This window comes from Balaenoptera acutorostrata, chromosome X, assembly GCF_949987535.1.
Source record: "Balaenoptera acutorostrata chromosome X, mBalAcu1.1, whole genome shotgun sequence".
Taxonomy (NCBI): domain Eukaryota; kingdom Metazoa; phylum Chordata; class Mammalia; order Artiodactyla; family Balaenopteridae; genus Balaenoptera; species Balaenoptera acutorostrata.
The window spans coordinates 103,226,935-103,248,548 of NC_080085.1; the positions used below are offsets into that span (position 1 = coordinate 103,226,935).

Here is a 21,614-nt window from a genome sequence, read left to right on the forward strand (position 1 = left end):
CAAGCCATTGCACATCACCAATATGTAGTAAACTCAAAGGGTATGCTGAGCAGTCACTAGTAAAATACACAAATGAGGCACAGGAGGGCCCAATGCTAACAAGCCCCTGTAACTTTCAAAATAGAGAAAAATATACCTATTTGATTAATGACCTATGAAACTTCCGTTCCAATATGGAAATTATAATTTAGGCTTAAGGAAGTGTCTCAAATCCCTCTCTTACCCCATTTCCTGGCCTCCCCCCTTATGCAACTGGCGGGGTAGAAATGGCAAGGATATTAACATAATGAACAATATAAGGAATAAAAGACAAAGCAGTTCCCCATAGGGAAGAGCCTATTCACAACACAGTCTAACACATGCATAGGGTTAGGGAGAGGGGGTGTGGCTTCTGCAGCTGTAAGGGCTCACTGATGCGGATCATTAACCACTATCTTCCGTGTATTCTCTGGTACGGTTAGAAAGGCTGGAGGGTTTTATTTAAACAAAATAATATGGTCTTATAAAAGGGAGCTGTGTTTTGCTACCACTGGACTTGAAGTTTGCCATTGGGACACAGAAATATAGTGTATAAGTCCCTATGGGCTAGTTGGAAATACAAGTCATAAAAGCCTCTAGGATCTTGAATCCTAAAGGAAAGACTGGCTCAGAAGACACAGAGAAGAATCAGCCATCCAGGGAAACAGATACTAACAGTTAAAGGAATCAGTCCCAGAACAATGAAAAATCGGTAGCAAAAGATAGGATTCTGTATTAACTAATCACGCAACAGCCAAGACTAAACCTAACTCGCCATCTTTTTTAATCCTAAATTTAGAATTAATTATGGCTTCCTTATTGCTTTCATCATCTCAGCGTCCATGACTCCTTATTTTTGTGGAGGTAGACTCCACTTTCAAGGTCCCCTCAACCCCAGCCCCACCTTGTTTATTCAACCCTATTTCCCATTATAAGCCGTCCCAGAGTTGCACATATCTGGAAAACACAGACCCCTTTATCCAGAATTGCCATGGGAGTTACAGCTTTTTTAAAAAAAATTATAATTTATAGTTTCTATGGATTCAAGAGAATCCAGATGGAAGTGTTACACAGAAACAATTTTGTGGAGGGAGGTCAAGGGGAAAGGGAAATTAGCAGAAGTTTCCCTTGTCCCCAAATATCTTTTCCTACAGTGCCTACTCTCCATCCAATAAACTTTCTCTCCAGCCCTTGTGCCTACCTCTCCTCTCCTCTCCTCTCTCTCTCTCTGTCTCTCTGTCTCTCTCATTGTTTGCTCTGTACTACTGCCAGAAATTCCAGCAATTACAGGTTCATTTTATCATTTAAGCTAAATAGAAGTTTGCTGAAATTGTACCAAGTACAATTGCCGGGATGAGGTGGCTATCAGTTTTGCACACCTTGGTGTGAATGAGTTCAGTCAAGTTTCTTCAAATAGCAGAGAGCTGCTACCCTCAGGGAATGGGGAAGGCTGGTAGTGAGAGGGAGCCTGCTGGAATCCTGGCAACCTGGGGTGGGGTGTTATTGAAGGAAGTTGGCAGGGGGCCTTCCTGGATAGAGAAACTTGACTAGAGATAGAGAAAGAGAAGCTGAGATAGAGAAAGGTGCAGAAAGGGTCATAGGAGAACAACCAAGCTCAACTTCCAGTACCACTGTGTCTTCCAGCCCAGAATCCACCATGCCTTTCCGGACCCCTTGCTCCCAGGCCCTGGAGCCCAAGCTAGTACTGCCCATGGGCTAGATCAGCTCCTTAAGTAGGTTAAATACAATACGTGGGGCAGTGCCAGAAACCTCACCATCATATATATGATGTATCATGTCCAAACAAATAATCTATAAATAAACCTTTAGAATTCATGGCATTGACAGGTTGGGAACTCCTTGTATTTTTCAACATATAACTCCTCCCCCCCAGTACACACACCCTCAGCAGGTGGTCTCTTCTATTTTGGAGATGCTGTTTTTTTCTGTCGCTATCCGTTCAATTCATAAAACATTTCCTTTGCCTGGATTGTGGCCGTTCCTCTGTTCTTAAGTTCCAAATCAAGCTCTACCTTTTTTTAAAACAAACAAACACAAAAAAAACCTGTTAGTCTTTTATTTATTTGTTTGTTTATTTATTTATTTATTTTCATGTGCACTGCATGCGGGATCTTAGTTCCCCAACCAGGGATCGAACCTGTGCCCCTTACAATGGAAGTGCGGAGCCCTAACCACTGGACCGCCAGGGAAGTCGCAAGCTCTACCTTTCTGAAGCCTAATTGGATTCTCCAACCAAATGCCCCCTTTTCTAAACTCTTGCAGGACTCACCTCAGCCTCCGAAATAAAGACTGAAAGGTAACTTTCTACAGGCAGAGAACATTCATTCATCCCCCCAAACAATTAATAAGCACCTACTTTTGTTGTGTTTAGGCTGGAAGTTCAAACCTGAGTAAGCCCAGCTCTCCACAACCCTAAAGGTGGCCACAGCCCAGGGAGTATCAAATACAGTCACAATACGATGTGAGATGCACGACAGTGGAGGTGACAAGAATGCACATGGAGCGCCCTAACTGGGCAGGGAATGGGGCAAGTTCCACAGAGGTGACACCTGAGCTGAGTTTTTAAGAATAAGCAGGGGTGGGTCAGGCAGTCAAGTGACACAGAGGGAATGGTGAGGAGAGAGGGAGGCAAACTAGTTAAGGGATAATTGCAATTATGACAACATAAAGTCTTAAACTATAGTAGTAGGAAGGGACATTCAAAAAAAATTTTAGGAGATAGAACAGATAGGACTTACTGACCAGAGATGACGATAATGGCTAATATTTGTTGATCAGTTGCCATGTGCTAAGTAGTGTTATAAATGCTTTACTCAGTAAACCACTTAACTTATCTTTACTATGACCTTATAATGTAGGTCCTATTAATATCCCCATTTTACAGAATAGAAAAGTAAGGAATAGGAAAATCAAGTGCCACGAGGTATACAACGAGTAAACACTGGGACTGGAATTCGACTCCAGGCAGCCCAGCTCCAAAGACCACCACTAAGCCCTCTACACACTATCTCTAAATGTAGGGTTGTTGGGGAGAAGGGGAGCCCAGGACTGAGAGAGAAAACGGTCAGGAAGGGGCTTGAATACATTGTCTGTTGCCTTTATTAATTATTTCTGCTCCTTGTTCCTAAAGTCAAAAGCAAATTTCTCTGTTCATTTTCTCCCTATATATTCTAGTATTTTCTTCAATGGTACTGGTAATCCAACAGGTACCTAGTCTTGACCTCAGCCTGTTCTCATTTTTTGCACTTGGCACATTCAGCCTCTTCCTGAAATGATTTACCTTCATGGCTTATCTCCCCTATTAGGCTGACAGCATCCAAGGCCAAAAACACATCTTATTCACCTTTGATGAACAGCATCCAGTACCTAATATGTACTCAAAGACTAATTGGCTTGAACACAGAATGGGAATGATTCTTAAAGTTTCCTATTCCTCAGTCATCTGTAAATTGCCTTCATTTGTCATCTCACTCCTACATTTATTATTTGATTTTTCTTTAAATCAACCCTTTAAAAATTTACATTTATCTTAAAAGGAAAACGTTATACTTATTACTGCAAATGGAAAACTGCTATAACGTACTGCAATGAAAAGGCAACTATGAAAACAGACACAACTCCTAAAACAAGAAATGTTTACTTGTACACAAACTAACACCATCCTATTCCTCACGTAGTACCTCACACGCACTGTGGTGTAAGGTGGGGTTTTCTTCTATTGAAGTGAAATTCACATACCATAAAATTAACAATTTTATACTGAACAATTCAGTGGCAATTAGCGCATTCCAAACGGTGGGCAACCACAACTTCTGTCTTGTCCCAAAATATTTCATCATCCCAAAATAAAAACCCGTATCCATTAAGCAGCTGCTCCTTATCTTCCCCCGGTCCGCAGCCACTGGCAACCACCAATATGCATTCTGTCTCAATGGATTTATCTATTTTGATATTTCACATAAATGGAATCATACATTATGTGATCCTTTGTGCCAAACTTCTTTCACAGAGCATAATGTTTTGGAGGTTCATCCATAATGTATACAGTATCAGTACTTCATTTCTATTTATGGCTAAATATTACATTGTACGTATATACCACAATTTGTGTATCCATTCATCCATCGATGGACATTTGAGGTGTTTCCATCTTTTGGCTCTTGTGAATAGCTGTGAACACGCATGTACATATATTTGTTTGACTACTTGTTTTCCTTTCTCTTGGGTGTATACCTGGGAGTGGAATTTCTGGGTCATATGGTAATTCTATGTTTAACTTTTTGAGGAACTTCTGGTATAGGTTTTGTAGAGCACACTCTTTTTGTGTTTCAAAATAACATGTGGGATTAAAAGATTTCACACCAGAATGTGTGTCTCCAAACCTATGACAGGTAAGGAAAGAGGTGCATTCTTATCGTGCTTATGAAAATACAAATTTCAAATAATTTTCATCATATTTGTGTGCTAGTTGTTTTCTTTGCAGTTGGTCCTTTTACATCAGTAGCAGATGGTTCAGGCAATTACTAAATTAGGTCTTCATATCTGAAGATACATGACTGATTTCATCAAAATCATGCCCAAGTATGAGCATTTCCTTCACGGTCTAGCACCTTTACATTTTAGAAATACCATTTTATCTCCTGATCCATGTTAGTTCAAGAACAAAATAGAAAAAAAAAAAAGAAAACCAACAAAATATACAGCACAGGCTTGATTCCAATTCACAATTACATATCCTACAAATATTCTGTAGATTTAAAAATTACCATTCTCTGCATGTAAAGTTTTGCTCTCTCCTTGAAAAGACTGCAGCCATGCATTGTCGAGTATGCCTGAGCACTGCACTACTAATGCAGTTGGTCTGGATGAGATGTTGTTACCTGCCCTAGTCTTGACTTCAGCAATAATATTCATGAAATCGCAAGTGTAATACACCAGGCTTTTTTTTTCCCCCTAATAAACGTTAAAACAAACAACAAACCTATTCAAATTGAAAGTGTAAGTCTGTGTACTGCCTGGAGTCTTTACACTGCCAGTAGCACGCACACCATACTTCAGAAAACACTGCTCTGACAGGAGCTATTTTTTAAAACTGCACATGCTATACTCACATATTTTGTTTGCCAAACAAACAGGAAGTTACCATCTTGTCTGCAAACTGACAAAGAACAAATGTACAACTCAACACAAAGAAATTCAAAACTAAAGGAGTTTTTAATAAATCTGAAGACTTACACCTGTTGACTTCCCAAGAGAAAGGTGAAGTATCTTTGGCAGGCATCTCCTAGAATCCAAGCTGTGAGGACAAGTGCTTCCGGAAAGACTCACAGTCACTTGCACTTTGCAACATCTTCCACTGGGAGATGCACTCACCCTGTGATTTGACAGAATACTTTGTATTCAAAGAGCACCCACCTCTAATTTAAATAGAATGCTACATTTCTTCCTGTAGTCAACCGTGTCATCCCCTAGAATATACTACACCCGCTGACACACTATCTACTGGCCAACAAGAGAGAATAATTTTTAAACAAATCATTTCCTTTTTTCAATATAGAGCTTATCATAGAGAATCTTTATTCTTATGCTAAGGTGAAAGCATTTAACCAATTTTTTCAAATGCAGGTATCCGTGGATATATACAAAAACAGAATATACCTTAAAAGCGGCATAAAAAGTAGAATTTTCCATCTTGAAGACTTTCACTGCCACTGACTACTCACATATAACTGGAGGGGGGGTTTCAATTAAAAACAAAATGAACAAAAATCTGTCTTCCAGCCAAATATTTTGAAAATAAGCCTAAGACACAATAAAATAATTTAACAATATAGGAATAAATGTAAAGATTAAATATGATCATGTATGTAAAGTGCCTAGCACAAGGCTCATTTGTGTCACAGCAACTTAACAAATGGCAGTTTAGGTCCTTCAAGATCAGGTGGCTCTCTTTGCTCCTTGGAACTAAACCGCAAATCCTCAGGCCACAATTAAATTGTAACTGTCAGAGTGCCCATAATCCTGTTGTTCCCCTATTTTAGCACACAGCACATTCTACCTCATCTAATAATTACATGTATTTATATCTATTTTATCAGGTTGTAAGTACCCCTGAAGGCTCCTTAAAGTTCTTAAAAGAAAATGCAACTAAAAATTAAAAACATGGAAGAGAAAACCATTTAATAAATGCCAATAATATCACTTTACTTTTGTATGATGCCCTACTAATTACAAAGCACTTTCATGTCCTTGATTTCATTAATTTATGATCTTTTATTATCTTTGCCTCACCAAGAAGGAAATTGAGACCCAGGGAGGTCAAGTGATAGCTTGTTAAAGGCAAAGCTGGGATTAGAAATGGAGTTTATAAAGGCGAATAGGAAGAGAAAGGGATAAAAGTAACTAACAGCAAAGGTGGGGGGACGTGCAAAGAGAGGAGAGACAAATACACAGATATACAGAGGCTCGGCGGGAAGAACATTTCCCCAAAGGATATGTGCAATGTGTGGTCTTAATTTTTTCAACTACAGACACAGTAGTATCATCTCTTAAAAATCACCTTGCAAGTGATACATGGTGGCTCATAGGGACCTTTAACTGGTTGCATCTGTCTAGGCCTAATCAGGAGAGAAACCAAACAGTAATTTGAACTAGGAGTTTCACAAAAAGAATTATTAGCTTTGACAGGGGATTTGAGTAACAGGGAACTGGAGTGATGAGCAACTGGCTAATGCTAAGCAAAGAGAATTCTAAAAAACACAGGAATGTCAGATGTCAGGAACAACTACTACCCCTAGGGCTGAGATAAAGCACCCAAGTAAGAGATCCCTCCCCCAAGGCTAAAGGTCCAAGGAAGTGCCCCCGACCCAGGGCCAAGATCCAGACCTTATTTGGAGAGGGCATAGCTCACAGAAGGGCAGAGAAGTTGCTGTGGTCCTCATCTTTGGAATTTCTGGAAAACTGAGCCAGTTTTGAAATTTTCCAGAAATTTCAAAGATGAGCCTATCATTTGGAACATACCTCTGGGAAGTGTCTTACCAGAAGCACTCTTCCACAACACTGTCTAAGGCGGCGCCAGGAAAAGCTACTGACAATTGGGTGAAGAAACTGAGCACTAGAGAAGTTGCCTGAGTTGCCTGAACAGTCTGCTGAGCAAGCCCACAGGAAGCTTGAAGCAAATCCCTCTCCTCGTGGTATGCCTTTCCAGAACCTTCTACTAACAAAACTTCAATGCCAAGTGGTAAAGGAAACAAATATTTAAAAGCCTCAGATCCATGTCCACAGAGCAGGCAAAAAGGGTGAATTTGAACCTGAGGGTCAACAAATCAATAACTAGCACATTGGTTAACTGAGAAATACTGTTTGTAAGTAAGAGCCAAATTACAGCACAGCTGGGTACAATAATTGTTTTCCCAAGTCCACATTCCGGACAAATTTGCTAGAATAAGAATTATGTAGTTGTGTTGCTTTGATTCTATTACTTCATACTATATATAAGACATGTGGATGTATACCAACTCATATCCACTTATGAGGTTATAATTAGGAAAATGTGCCTTCACAAAATTTTGAAGGCAAAGAGTATTAGATTTTACCTATGTAATCTATCCTGCCAGGGTACTGGAGAAGAGAACCTTAAAAGACCACGTAGAATAGAGAGGTCAAATCACCTCTCCATCCAGAAGCCAGGCTGGACAATAATACACAATGAATGTGTGGTATGAAAGGCAATATGCTGTAGCTATGGAATTATTCCTAAAATAACAATTTTACATGTTAAAGTGGTCTTTATCGTCAAAGTGCTTTCATAGCAGCTAACTCATTTTAGACTTGTAAGTTCACATAGCTAATTGCCGTTGCCCTTCCTCAACAGAGACCTACCTACAGGGTCTAAAGTTCACTTAGCTATTTGGCCAAACAAATGCATCAAAGAGGTTCTTTCAGGCTAGAACCAATCCCTATCAGAGAATCCCAACTTATCACTGGGAATTATGGGTGGTGTTCTGCTGCAACCTTCTCTCTTCTTCTAATCTCCTAAAAATGCTACAAAATAAACTTAATTTCAATTTACTTTGATTAAATGTATATTTGAGGAATCTTGCAACCTGCAGAGATTCCATTATCATTGGCTAGAGATGAGTATAAAAGTAAAGCTATATTCACTTCAAGAGTGTTCAGTGGAGCGTTTTCTCATGCTTTTTGGGTTTTGTGGACCAGTGAAATATCAAAGACATCCTGGGGTCCTACAAAGGGTAGCCAACTTTATTTTGCAAAGTAGGAATATTTTCAAAGGCAACTATTAATCCATGACCTCTTATCCGCAGTTTCAAAATCCAAACAATTGGAAATCAAATGTTTCTTTTTTTTCTGCCTGTAACTCAACTCATTTGGCAGCAAAATCTGAACTGACCTGAACTCATCTGGCAGTAAAGCCTGACCTGAACAAACGTGAGGCTATACACACGCTTTTTCTATCTCAGTATAAGTATGCTAATATGTATAAATACATTTCAGTGCAGAAATATTACTCTGATTACAGGGTGTCAATTCAGCTCCTACTGGGGCTGTTATGTAATATAGGAGACATGCGCTCTATTACCTGTCTAAAAAACAAAAAGAACCTAAATTCTGAAACACATCTTGCCTTAAGGCTTTCATATAATAGGGGTACACGACCTCTCATCACTATCATTTCATTAAAGAAAGGGCAAATGGACATTTTAACAACCAAAAAGTAACAGACAATCTCAGAATAAAGGATGGTTCTTTATAATCAATAAATTCAACTTTCTGGGAGAAAAACATCACAAAATTGTTGTTTTTCTTATTTCACTTCAGTCCTGTGACAATACCCACAACAAACCAGCTTCCATGTGCTAACTAGCATCTGGGACCCACCACTGGCGAAGACATTCTCCTCAGGTGGCTCCGTGCTCAAAAGATGGTCTTCGGAATCTTTTTGTAGTCTGGGCAGGACTGTCCTTCCGGGACAGGACCAAGTTAAGCCACTCCGTGACTGCTGTAGGCCATAGATAAATGATACTTATGCAGCGGAAGAACCAGTGGTCATGTAGAATCCATCCAACAGAATTTTTAAATGTTTTTTTCATAGGGGCAGGACAGGAATAAAGACGCGGACGTAGAGAATGGACTTGAGGACACGGGGAGGGTGAAGGGTAAGCTGGGAAGAAGTGAGAGAGTGGCATGGATATATATACACTACCAAACGTAAAATAGATAGCTAGTGGGAAACAGCCGCATAGCACAGGGAGATCAGCTCAGTGCTTTGTGACCACCTAGAGGGGTGGTTTAGGGAGGGTGGGAGGGAGACACAAGAGGGAGGGGATATGGGGATATATGTATACATATAGCTGATTCACTTCGTTATACAGCAGAAACTAACACACCATTGTAAAGCAATTATACTCCAATAAAGATGTTAAAAAAGAAAAAAAAATGTTTTTTCCCCTTAAACTGCCTCTAGTGAACAGATCAGAAGGTGCCTGCATCTCTGGTCCAAATCTAACTGAAAAGGTTCTTTAATTTTTAAAGAACTAAGGTAACTGAATGAACATGTATATACAAAAATAAATCTAGAAAAATCTAAATATATATCCGGATTGTGAGAACACTACGCAAGCTGGGAGGAAAACCCACGAGTAAATCATCTTGTTGCATAAGAATCTTATGGCTTTTGTAGATTGCTTCTTTCTGAGCACTACCTATTCCCTGAACAGTTTGATGTACTAAAAATACTAAAGTACTCAAACATGTCAAATTTAATCCCAGTAGATGCTACTGAATCAAGTGTCCTACAGTTTAAGAGAGATCATTTAATCTCTCCTACAAGGGCCACCATCTGCACCTACAGACAGGACAATAAGTTGTTCAGTTCGACAACATTTAATGAGTCTCTACTTTGCATAAGTCACTGGGTTAGATGCAGGAAATGGAAGGCTAGATAGGAAAATAACATTTTCATCATGGACTTCATAGTCTAGTCGGGAGAGACTATATAAAAAGTAATTATTACACAATGTGCTAAGTGATCTGATAGATGTGCAATCAAACAGAGTGGGATGGAATATCCTATTAATTCAGCTGAAGGCGGGGAGCAGAGTTAAGAGATCCAGCAAAAACAAAGGCACAGAGGGTCTGAATAAACTTAGAGAGGTCTTAATCACAGAAAAGACAATTGCATTTCCTCTTGCGTATTGTATTGCCTCTTTACATTCATCCTCATATGTATTTCAAAGCATAAATAACTCTATACTGTAAATTAGGGGAAAGGAAGTCAAAGATAAAGATGAGAATAGGGCTTCCCTGGTGGCGCAGTGGTTGAGAATCTGCCTGCCGATGCAGGGGACACGGGTTCGAGCCCTGGTCTGGGAAGATCCCACGTGCCGCGGAACAACTGGGCCCGTGAGCCACAACTACTGAGCCTGCGCGTCTGGAGCCTGTGCTCCGCAACAAGAGAGGCCGTGATAGTGAGAGGCCCGCGCACCGCGATGAAGAGTGGCCCCTGCTCGCCGCAACTAGAGAAAGTCCTCCCACAGAAACGAAGACCCAACACAGCCATAAATAAATAAATAAATAAAATTAAAAAAAAAAAAAAAGATGAGAATAAATCTTTGATGAGAATAAAACTGATGGTCATGAAATATCAAATACTCTTTTTGCCCCCCATCGTTTGGCGCCTATGCCTGGCTGGTGCTCTGAGCACATGCTTAATTACCTGTTGGGAATCCAACACCATCACAGCAATACAAAAGAATGTGGCATATCTAACAAAGGAAAAATAATGCAGTACAGCAACAGCACAGGTTATAAAAATGAGAAGTGGCAAAAAATGGGGTTAGAAAGATAGTTTGGGTGCCCAATATGAAGGGCTTTCTATGCCATGCTAAGGAAATCAGACTTTCTGAACTCATGTCTTTAACCTTAAATAACCAGGAAGAGGTTACTACATAATAGGTTTTAAAATTATCTCCATTCAAAAATGGCTATTATGAGAAAGAAGTAGTGATTCTATAAGTTATCTGAAAAATCATCTAATTCCCAACTTCCTCATTTTCTGTCATCATACTTCTACAATATCATTAAGTGATAATCAAATCAGAAATAATAATTAATTAGTAAGCTAATTAATATTAATCTGAAGAGCTCAAGTTGACAAGCAAAAATACCATAAAATATAATGAAGAAAATGTGGATGCTGACTGCATGAAAACACTATTTATTTATAAGAATAACAACAACAAAAAGTATGTGAGATAATTAAACATCCAATAGAAGGGTAGTAATCATTAAAAATTTTGTTTGTGAGAAAAAAAGTGACAACAACTGAACAGTCAAAATAAAGAGAAAGTTCATGAACTTCCCCTTACTGAACAGTTTCGTCAGAAAGCCCTAAGTGGCGTCAAGCAAAGCAGGCATTCTCTGGTGAGGGCAGGGGAGGGAGGGCATGGTGAAGGCCCTTTATGGGGCTGCAGAGGATGAGGAAGCAACATCAAGGATGGCCTGGCGTGGCGAGTTGAACCCCAAACAAACTGACGACGGTATTCATGCTGGGGGACAGCAACCACAGCCAGACTGGGATCGTTGGAGGCCAACATCCGGGGAGGGAGAGGGCAGGGTGCATCAACAGGATACGGGCTGCATATGGCACTGGCCAAATAATGGGAGAGACACATTTCTTTTCTTTTCTTTTTTTTTTTCATTTTTTTGGCCAAGCCGGGTAGCTTGTGGGATCTTAGTTCCCCGACTAGGGATTGAACCCGGGCCCTCGGTGGTGAAAGCACCGAGTCTTAATCACTGGACCGCCAGGGAATTCCCCAGGAGACACGTTTCTTAATATTAGAGATTGAGGGGTGAAAACATGGAAAGGCAGAAAGTTAGAATGAGCTCTGTGGTGTTGTATTAGAATTTGAGGGTAAATCAACTACACTCCAATAAAAATTTTTTTAAAAAAAGGAATTTTAGGTATTGAGGGGAATTCATAGTTTTCAACATATTGAAATATAGATGTAAATGTATATGTGTGTATGTGTGAAAAGGGTGTGGAGAAAAGGGAACCCTTGTACACTGTTGGTGGGAATGTAAATTGGTGCAGCCACTATGGAGAGCAGTATGGAGGTTCCTTAAAAAACTAAAAATAGAACTACCATACAACCCAGCAATCCCACTCCAGGGCATATAACCAGAAAGGATGAAAACTCTAATTCGAAAAGATACATGCACCCCAATGTTCATGGCAGCACTATCTATAATAGCCAAGACATGGAAACAAAGTGTCCATCAACAGGAGATTGGATTAAGAAGACATGGCATATTTATACAATGGAATATTACTCAGCCATAAAAAAGAATGAAATATTACCATTTGCAGCAATGTGAATGGACCTAGAGATTATTATACTAAGTGAAGTCAGACAGAGAAAGACAAATATTATATAACATATATGTGGAATCTAAAAAATAATACAGAATCAGACTCACAGACATAGAAAACAAACAGGCTTACCAAAGGGGAAAGGAAGGGCGGGAGGGATAAATCAGGAGTATGGAATTAACAGATACAAACTACTATACATAAAATAGATAAGCAACAAGGATTTACTGTATAGCGCAGGGAATTATATTCAATATCTTATAATAACATATAATGGAAAATAATCTGAAAAATATATATATTTATAACTGAATCACTTTGCTGTACACCTGAAACTAACACAATACTGTAAATCAACTATACTTCAAGTAAAAAAAAAGTTTGATGAGGAACAAGATATTTATAGAGTCTCAAAGTACTCCCACTACCTGCCCAGAAACACCATTCATTAGAAGGGAGAGAAAAAGTAATTTTACAGTGGAGAAGCCTGACAGACAGCAGCTTAATCAAGTTAACATCACCAATATGGGACAAATTAAAATCACATGTCACCTGATAGGCTGCAATGAGAATACAGTTTCACTTCTGTGCAATTCCTGCTAAAGAAGGAAAACCTGAACAGAATCATGACAAACCATTAGGACTAAGCCAAACTGAAGGACATTTTACAAAATAGTTGGCCTTTAGTCCTCAAAAGTGTCAAGGTCATGAAAGTCAAGGAAAGACTGAGGAAGTGTTCCATATGAAGAAAACTGAAGTGATATTACAATTAAATGCAATGCATGATTCTGAACTGGAACTTTTTGCTATCAAGAACATTTTGGGGATAATTGGAAATATCTGAATGGGCCTTGATTAGAATGTGGTAATGGATTAATGTTAATTTCCTGATTTTGATGGTTGAATTGAGGTTATATAGGAGAATGTTCTCATTTATAGGAGTTATACACTAGAGAATTTGGGGCTAATGGGCATTGTGTCAGCAAGTTACTCTAAAATGGTTCAAGAAAAAGAAGAGTTCTGTGTACTGATATTATAGTTTTTCTGTAAATTTGAGATTGTTTCAAAATAAAAAGTATTACAAATTGGGAAATGCTAATATAAATTTTGGTACATGCATACACTAAAATAATACCTATAATGAGGTTGATGATAACAACCTTAAGGGGAAATATTTTAGTGCTTATTATGTTCCAGATAGCATTTTATAAGCATATCACGTTGAGTGATGATGAAAAGGAATGAGGACACAGAATGATACTCTTGATATATTATGTGAAAACTACAAATACAAAATAATATCTATAATATGAGCCTATTTTTATAAAAATAATACATACACACACATTTTATATAAATATAGACCAATATATTAACCGAGTAGTTAAATAACTGAATGATATAAATTTTCATAAAAGTACTTTCTAAGTTCTAAAAATAATGAGATATATTAATTTTGCAATACTATTTATTTTAAATTGTACCATTTAGAACAATATATAGTAGTAATATGGGGAAATGTTAAAACTGCATTATTAGAGAAAAACATGATATAAAAATATGTATAAGGTATGAGTCTAATTTTACTTTATTTAAAAAAAGGGAGGAAAAAATGGCTGAGTGAAATATAGCTAAATGTTAAAAGAGTAGTTAAATCTGAATAATGACATTAGAAATTATTTTTTGTTTATACATTTTTGTATTTTCTAAATTTTCTACTATACGTAGATTAACTTTATTTAAAAAATGTTATTTTCTTCATTAGGTGATTATTAAGTAGATTATTAACAATATGGAAAGTGTTAATGGCATCACTTTGTAAAATACAAAATTGTACATACATGATGACCATGTAAAATGTATGCATGGAAAAACAGTTGAAAGGATGTACGCCAACACAGTAACCTTAGATAAGGTGAAATAATGTGTGATTTATTTTCTTTTCTGCATTTTCCAAAACTTCTGTAATTTTCATATACATATATGTATACATATTATTTCATCTGTAATGTGTAAAAATTCTCTTAATAAGGGAAGGAAGGGAATTCCCTGGTGGTCCAGTGGTTAGGATGTGGTGCTTTCACTGCTGAGGGCCCAGGTTCAATCCCTTGTCAGGGAACTAAATCCTGCAAGCTGCGTGGCGTGGCCAAATAAATAAATAAATAAAATATATTTTTTAAAGAAAAGGGAAGGAAAGCACATGAGGGGCACTGGAATAAGAATTTGTGATAAATGTTTTAGAAAATAATTCTTAAAACTGAAAAAGAGCCAATATCTTAACACTCTCAGAAGACAAACACACAGCATGGTAGTGTAGACATGGATACTGAGTGTGGTGAGCAAGACAATGGCCTAATCCCCAGAACACTGCCTAATCCCCAAGACCCGTGAATATGTTACTTGACATGGCAAAAAAGACTTTGCAGATGTGATTAAACTGAGGGCTATGAAATGGGGGGATTATACCGGATTATTCAAGTAGGCTCAATATAATCATGAGCATTCTTAAAATTGGAAGAAGGAAGCAGAAGAGGTCCAAGTGATGAGATGTGAAATGAACTCAACCCACTGTTGCTGGCTTTGAAGATGGAGGAAGAGAGCAAAGGAGTGCAGGCGGCCTCTGAAAGCTGAGAAAGGTAAGGAAGCAGATTCTCCCTTAAAGACTGCAAAAGGAACGCAGTCCTGCCTATACCTTGAGTTTAGCCCCATGACCTCCAGAACTGCAAGATAATAAATCTGTGTTGTTTTAAGCACTGAGATTCTGGTTATTTGTTACAGCAGCAAGAGGAAACTAATACCTGGGACTATAGACAGCTGGAAAGAAATTGATGGTTTTAGCAATCTGTTTTAGGGGAAACAAAATGACTGAGGCAGGAGAATGAGTTGAAATTGAATTAACAACGTTGTTAACAGCAAGAGCTGTGTCTGGATGCAGACGTGTCATTAAATACATGTTTATGGCCAAATACTACACTAGAATAGCGCTCATAGTAACGTTTAGGACACTGGGTTATGTTTCGATCTATTTTTATCTACCTCCCTACTTGCCACTGATTATTAGATTAAGACTTATTCCCTTATTGTAATTAATGTAAGCATTAATTCCCTTATTAATACTTATCCGTCTCACAGAAAAGAAACTACTTGAACTGTTTAGCCAAAAGTGTTTTACACATATAAATAATGATAGACTATATACCAATTTAACTGTAAATACAAAATTTATGCACCATACAATACCGAAAATCTGACAGAAAACGTTTAATTATAGAAACTACTTTTTTTGCTTTAAATGTGCAAAATGTAGGTTTCTGAGGTAAAAATGACACTTCATGTCAGAAAACCTGGGTACTCGTGTCTTGGCTCTTTCCCTTGCTATGCGAACTTGGAGAAGTTCTCTCCCCTTTGCATATCGGATTCCCTTTCGTTTTATATTTAAGAGGGTTGTACAACATCTCTACAATCTTTTTCTATCTCTAAAGAAATGCAGTCTCTTTTTTGTGGAGCCACAACTATTCTTAGAAAAACAAATAGCCGTAACTCTGTTTTCAACTCCTTTCAAAAATCAACTTGACCTGCTGGAGGGTCTACCTTCCAGGGAGAACAAAGTAATTCAAGCATATCATCTCATTAATTTTCAAGACAGGAGAAAGAAAGTATTTCTGTCTGGAAAAAAAGGAGAAAGAAAAAGAAAGAAATTGATAGCATATTAAATAAATTGCCACTGTTATGTTGGCAGAGCCAGGACCAGAAAACAGCGTTTTTCAAACTCAGGACTGCACTCTGCCTTTTCAACAGAAGGGTCTATCAGGTAATGAACTACCCTTAAAGGAAATGGGTAGGAGTATGGGATCAAAAGCTAATATTTATGTACTTTCCCCTTCATGCCACACGGTCAACGGATAAATGTAACGTGAAGGGGCAGACTGTAGGGTCTGGAGATCAAATAGCTATTCTCTCCCTAGAGGCCTTATTGGTTTTAGCACTGCCTCAGGGAACCTAGAGAGAAAAGTATGTTCTAGCCAGCTCTGGACAATGGCTGATCTCAGACAAGTTCAGGCGAAGTTACATAATACTCTTTTCAATAATGTGCCAGGAAAAATAAAGGACACTGTCTATATCTAGGCACAGCTCCTGTCAAAAACAAGTTTAATTCAGATTCACTCTGCTGCCTCTGTTATTTTGTTTCCCGAAAAGCAGATTGCTAACATCACCAGAGGATTTCTTTCTAGCTATCTGGAGCTCGTATCTATGTCAGCTATGCCATGTTGTGCTGATAAAGGAAAATGTCTCCACCTTTGGGAAGAATTTATTTCATTATCTACCCAGTAAGGGTAGGAAGTAAGGGAGGAGGACACGTTCCCTTTCCCTCAATGGCATATTAAGGCCTTGGGCTTTCAGAGGAGACCCATAATAGGGCTGCCTGAGGGTCACAAAGCTTGGGATTGCCATAGCTAAAACCCAAAGGCAGGCACAGAAACTACAATCCAAAGGAAGAGTAGAGCTTCCTTCCAGGAAAAAGAAAAGGTATTACTCTTTTTCTATTCATTTTAATCTAAAATGAAGCAATGGCAGAAAGAAAAGTATTAGGAGATAGGAAGTCAAAATATCACACAACACTGATAACCAGAAGGAAAACTTTGTTGTCTGACTGTATATTTTTAAAAAGCATCCACATCGCTAAGGCTCTGAATTATTTCATGGGTCCATGTTCCTAGTCCCATGTAACCCATGACCCAACTGTGGTTCAGGAGCCTTTGGAAATTTTACATAATCTTTCAACACTTCCCATGCAACTGCATTTGTTGGGAAGATGAAAAGGGGGAAAAACTGAAGGATTGGAAAAGGAGAGAAGAGAAAACTTTTTAAAGAAAAACTTACTTTTATCAGTTTCCAGGTTCCCAATTCATTTATAGCACTTAACCTACTAATAGTATGCACTTCCAAAATACAGCAGAAATACCTTGGCCTTAGGGTCAACATCATGGGTAGTAGGTAAAAAGTCCTAAGGGAGTTCACAACCCAGGGAAGGAGACAGACAGGCATATGGTTAAATGCACAGACTCTGAGCTGAACTTCCTGGGTGTGAGCCCTGCATCCATGCTTATTAGCTACGTGACCCTGGACAACTTACTTAAATTTTTCTGTGCCTCGATATACTCATTTGTAGAATGAGAATAATGATAGTACCTTCTTCATGGGGTTATTATGAGAATAAGATAAATTTGGAATAAGGAATATAGAATTATATATATGTGTGTGTGTGTGTGTGTGTGTGTGTGTGTGTGTGTGTGTGTATAAAAGAGTTCGAACCTGGCACAAAGTAAATGCTATATGTGTCAGCTATTATAATGACTACTCAAATACAACTAGCGCTACTATTGGGACTTTGATCACCACTACCACCACCATTGAAATAAGAGTTGATACTATGGGAGCCATAAGAAAAGAATACCTAATTCTGTTTGGAAGAGGAATGGGGTACATGTCAGTGAAAGTATCACAGAGGAGTTAATAATACCTTTGCTGGGTCTTGAAGGATAAACAGGAGTTGGTTAGGCCAACAACCAGGGAGAAGGCGTAACAGCAAGAGGGATGGAAACAGGAGGAAACATATCACCTCCCAATTTTGAGGGAGGGCAACAACACGTGCTCTAGGCAGGAGATGAGGCTAGGCAGGCAGAGAGGAGCCGCACGAAAGGCCTTGCCATACTGTGAGCCAGTGAAGAAATCTAAACAAGGAAGCGATATGAACATCCATCTTTACATTCCAGAAAGATCATTATGGCTGTAACAGGAGGGATTGACTGGAGAGGGAGAAGGAGGTGGGAGGTAAAAGAGGTTTAAGACTGGAGGCCAAAAATCAGTTTAGAAGGATATTATAAAGATCTAGGTGACAAACTATGTGGGTCTGAAATAAGAAGGAGGTAATAAGAATAAAGCAGTAGAGGGAGTGGATTGGAGAAATAATTAGGAAAGAGAAAGGGGACTTGGTGACTGACTGAATATGGGGAATGAGAAAGAAAGAAGAGTCCTGGATGATGGCCGACTTTCTGAGTGAATGGCAGTGTCTCTAAGCAAGGCCAAGACCACAGATGAGGAAGCAGGTTCTGGGGACAGAGATGAGACAGGTTTGGACCCATCGTGTTTACAATACCAGGCAATCTCCATGTTGAATAAACACTTGTATTTATGAGTTTCAAAATATTAACAGTGCTTTCAGTACAGTAGAATTATACTTTTCCATATTTTTCCAAATACTTCACAGTGAGCATAAATTACACAATTGGGTAAGGAAAACTTTAAGATGAATACATGAGTGTCTAAATTTAAATAACAAATAGCTAGTAGCCTCTGATCCTGCCACCCCCAACTTACCGCTAAATATCTAACAGACACAAAAAGTGAGAAAATACAGCACAGGTATGGAAACAGACCTAGCAAAGGTGCTGTTCCCTTCCACTGTCCACCCCTGATACCTCTCTTGTGTTCATATCAAGTCAGAAATTACAAATATTGCTATATACTGGGAAGCCTGTGTGCCAGACTCTGGATACATGGTATATTCATTTCTTATTACCGCTGTGACAAATAACTACAATCTTAACAGCTTTAAACAACACAAATTGACTATCTTAATGTTTTGGAGGTCAGAAGTCTAGAATCAAGGTATTGGCAGGGCTTGAGGGGAGAATTTGTTTCTTTGTCTTTTCCAGCTTCTAGAGGCCACCTGCATTCTACGGCTCATGACACCTTCCTCCATCTTCAAATAGCATGGCTCCAAACTCTCCTTCCATCATCACATCTCCCTTTTCTGACTCTGAATCCACCTGCATCCCTTTTATGAGGACCCTTGTGATTACACTGGGCTCTCCTGGATAATCCAGGATAATTTCCCCACCTCAAGGTCCTTAACTTGATCACATCTGCAAAGTCTGTTTTTGCCACATACAGTATCAGTCACAGGTTCTGTGGACTAATATGCAGACATCTTTGGAGGGCCACTATGAAGTCTACCACAGGTAGTATTTGCCAGATTTCTTCACTATAAAGGTACTGTTTTTTCCTTTCCTTTGGAAAGCAAATCATTAAGTCCACACTCAAGGGGGGAGATAGATGAAGTTCCATCTGTTGAATGGGGGAAATATATACATACAAACACACACATTCGTACATATATAAAATTCAGAATTGTTCTGCAAGGAAGAATTGTCTCTTCTCCCTCATCTATTTATTTCAGTCATTTATTTCTATCAGTATTGGCTCATGGGTAAAACTCTGAGGAAGGGGTTGGATTAGTACCCAAGAGCACATAAAGGGGCAATGGTCAATTCATTCAGTAGGCAAATACCTACTGAGCAACTAATATGTACAAGACATGGTGGTAGGTGCTAAAATTAAAGTACACACTGCTATATTTAAAATAGATAACCAACAAGGACCTACTACATAGCACAGGAAACAGTGCTCAATATTCTATAATAATCTAAATGGGAAAAGAATTTGAAAAAGAAAAGATACATGTATATGTACAACTGAATCACTTTGCTGTACACCTGAAACTAACCCAACATTGTTAACCAGCTCCACTCCAATATAAAATAAAAATTAAAAAAATAAAATAAAATAAACAAGGTCAGGAATCTTGGCTGGGGAAAAAGATAATCAAGACAGACAAGATCCCTGACCTCCTAGAGCTTCTATTTTAGCAAAAAGGGATAGATAATAAACAAAGAAGGAAAATACCTAATAGTGGTAGTGATGAGTCATGCAGAGAATGAAACTAGGGGGGGGGGTGTGACACTAAACAAGTGACCGCTTTAGAGTGGGTAGTCAAAGAAAACCTTTAAGTGAACATTTAAGTGGAGATCTGAAAAGAAGAACCAGCCACACAAAGACCATGGGGAAGAACGTTTCAGACAAAGGGAACAGCCAGTACAAAGGCCATTCAAGGAATCTTTCTTCCTTTGAGAATAAACAAACAGAAAAACAACTAGCATGGGAGCAATGAAAATGTATTGAAAAACAAGGAAAAGGAGATTTGTCATTATAAAGACTCAGAGAAAGAGCAGAACTCTGCAAATGCTTTCATATAGGAGTCAGAAAACAATGTTGAAAGCCTTTGTCACATTCAGGAGAATGAGAAAACATGGCCTCAGTAAAGCAGGAAGAGGAAGCCAAATAAGATAACATGATCAGATGAGGAAAGCAATAAATTGTATTAGCCAACTACCAGGAAACTAAACCAGAGTAACAACCAAAATGTGTATCAGAGGGAGTAAAGAGAGAGTCTGATACAGTATAAAATAAATTCATTAAGTAAAAGGAAAAAAGATAACAAATATTAAAGTGAGGAGAGAAAATATGATAGATATGGAAGACACTAAAACAAATAACACCCCAAAAGTGGATCCAACCTAAATATTTAAGAAATCATTTTTACCGTGAAAGAGTTTATACTTTGCAGCTATTATATCTACTACAAGTTTTTATTAACATATGAAAATGTTCATGATACAACTAAGAAAAACAGCAGGATACAGACATGATATACAGTATAATAAAACAGTAAGTGCTTCCATTTATTGAGAATTTACCATGTACCAGGAATGTGACTACCTTACAAAATTTTATTTTATTCTCAGAACAATCCCAAACAATGATACTCTTTTATTTTATAGATGAGGAAACAGACTCAGAGAGGTTAAGAAACTTTCCAAAGTTCACACAGCTAGCAAGAAGCAAAGCTTGATCTGAACCTGTATTTGGAAGACTTCAAAGCCTCTGCTCTTAAGTACAACACTAGAATCATATCATGTTCAATAATTACAACTTCAGTTACATTTCAAAATGCACCAAAAGACTAGAGTGAAAATGCATTAAGGGGTTAACAGAGTTACTTTCAGTGATTATTTTCTCTGTATATAATTTGTTATTTTTAAGTGTTCTATAATAAATATGCATTACTTGTAAAGTCAAAACAAATGAACAAACTGGTAGAGAGAGGAATACAGCACTTTTTAGTTGGGGACTCATGAAAAAGATTTAAATGTTAAATAGATAGAAATGTTAAGGTCTTCACATATAGTTTGGGATTCAACTAATGGCTGTAGATGAGATGTCCCAGAAAGAATGTGTAGAACATTTACAGAATTATGAACAGGAACATTTAAGACATAGAAAG

General features: G+C 38.2%; 1 protein-coding gene across 8 annotated transcripts in view; it reads right to left on the reverse strand.

Annotated features, from left to right (window-relative positions):
* KLHL13 (kelch like family member 13) overlaps positions 1-21,614 on the reverse strand; it is a 185,314-nt gene that overhangs the window by 85,385 nt on the left and 78,315 nt on the right. Inside the window, exon 2 of one of the 8 annotated variants that reach the window (XM_057538981.1) lies at positions 1,922-2,051. The exons of the other annotated variants lie outside the window; for them this stretch is intronic. The gene's annotated coding sequence lies outside the window, so the exon portion shown is untranslated. The remainder of the gene's footprint in view (positions 1-1,921; positions 2,052-21,614) is intronic. 8 annotated transcript variants of the gene reach the window in all.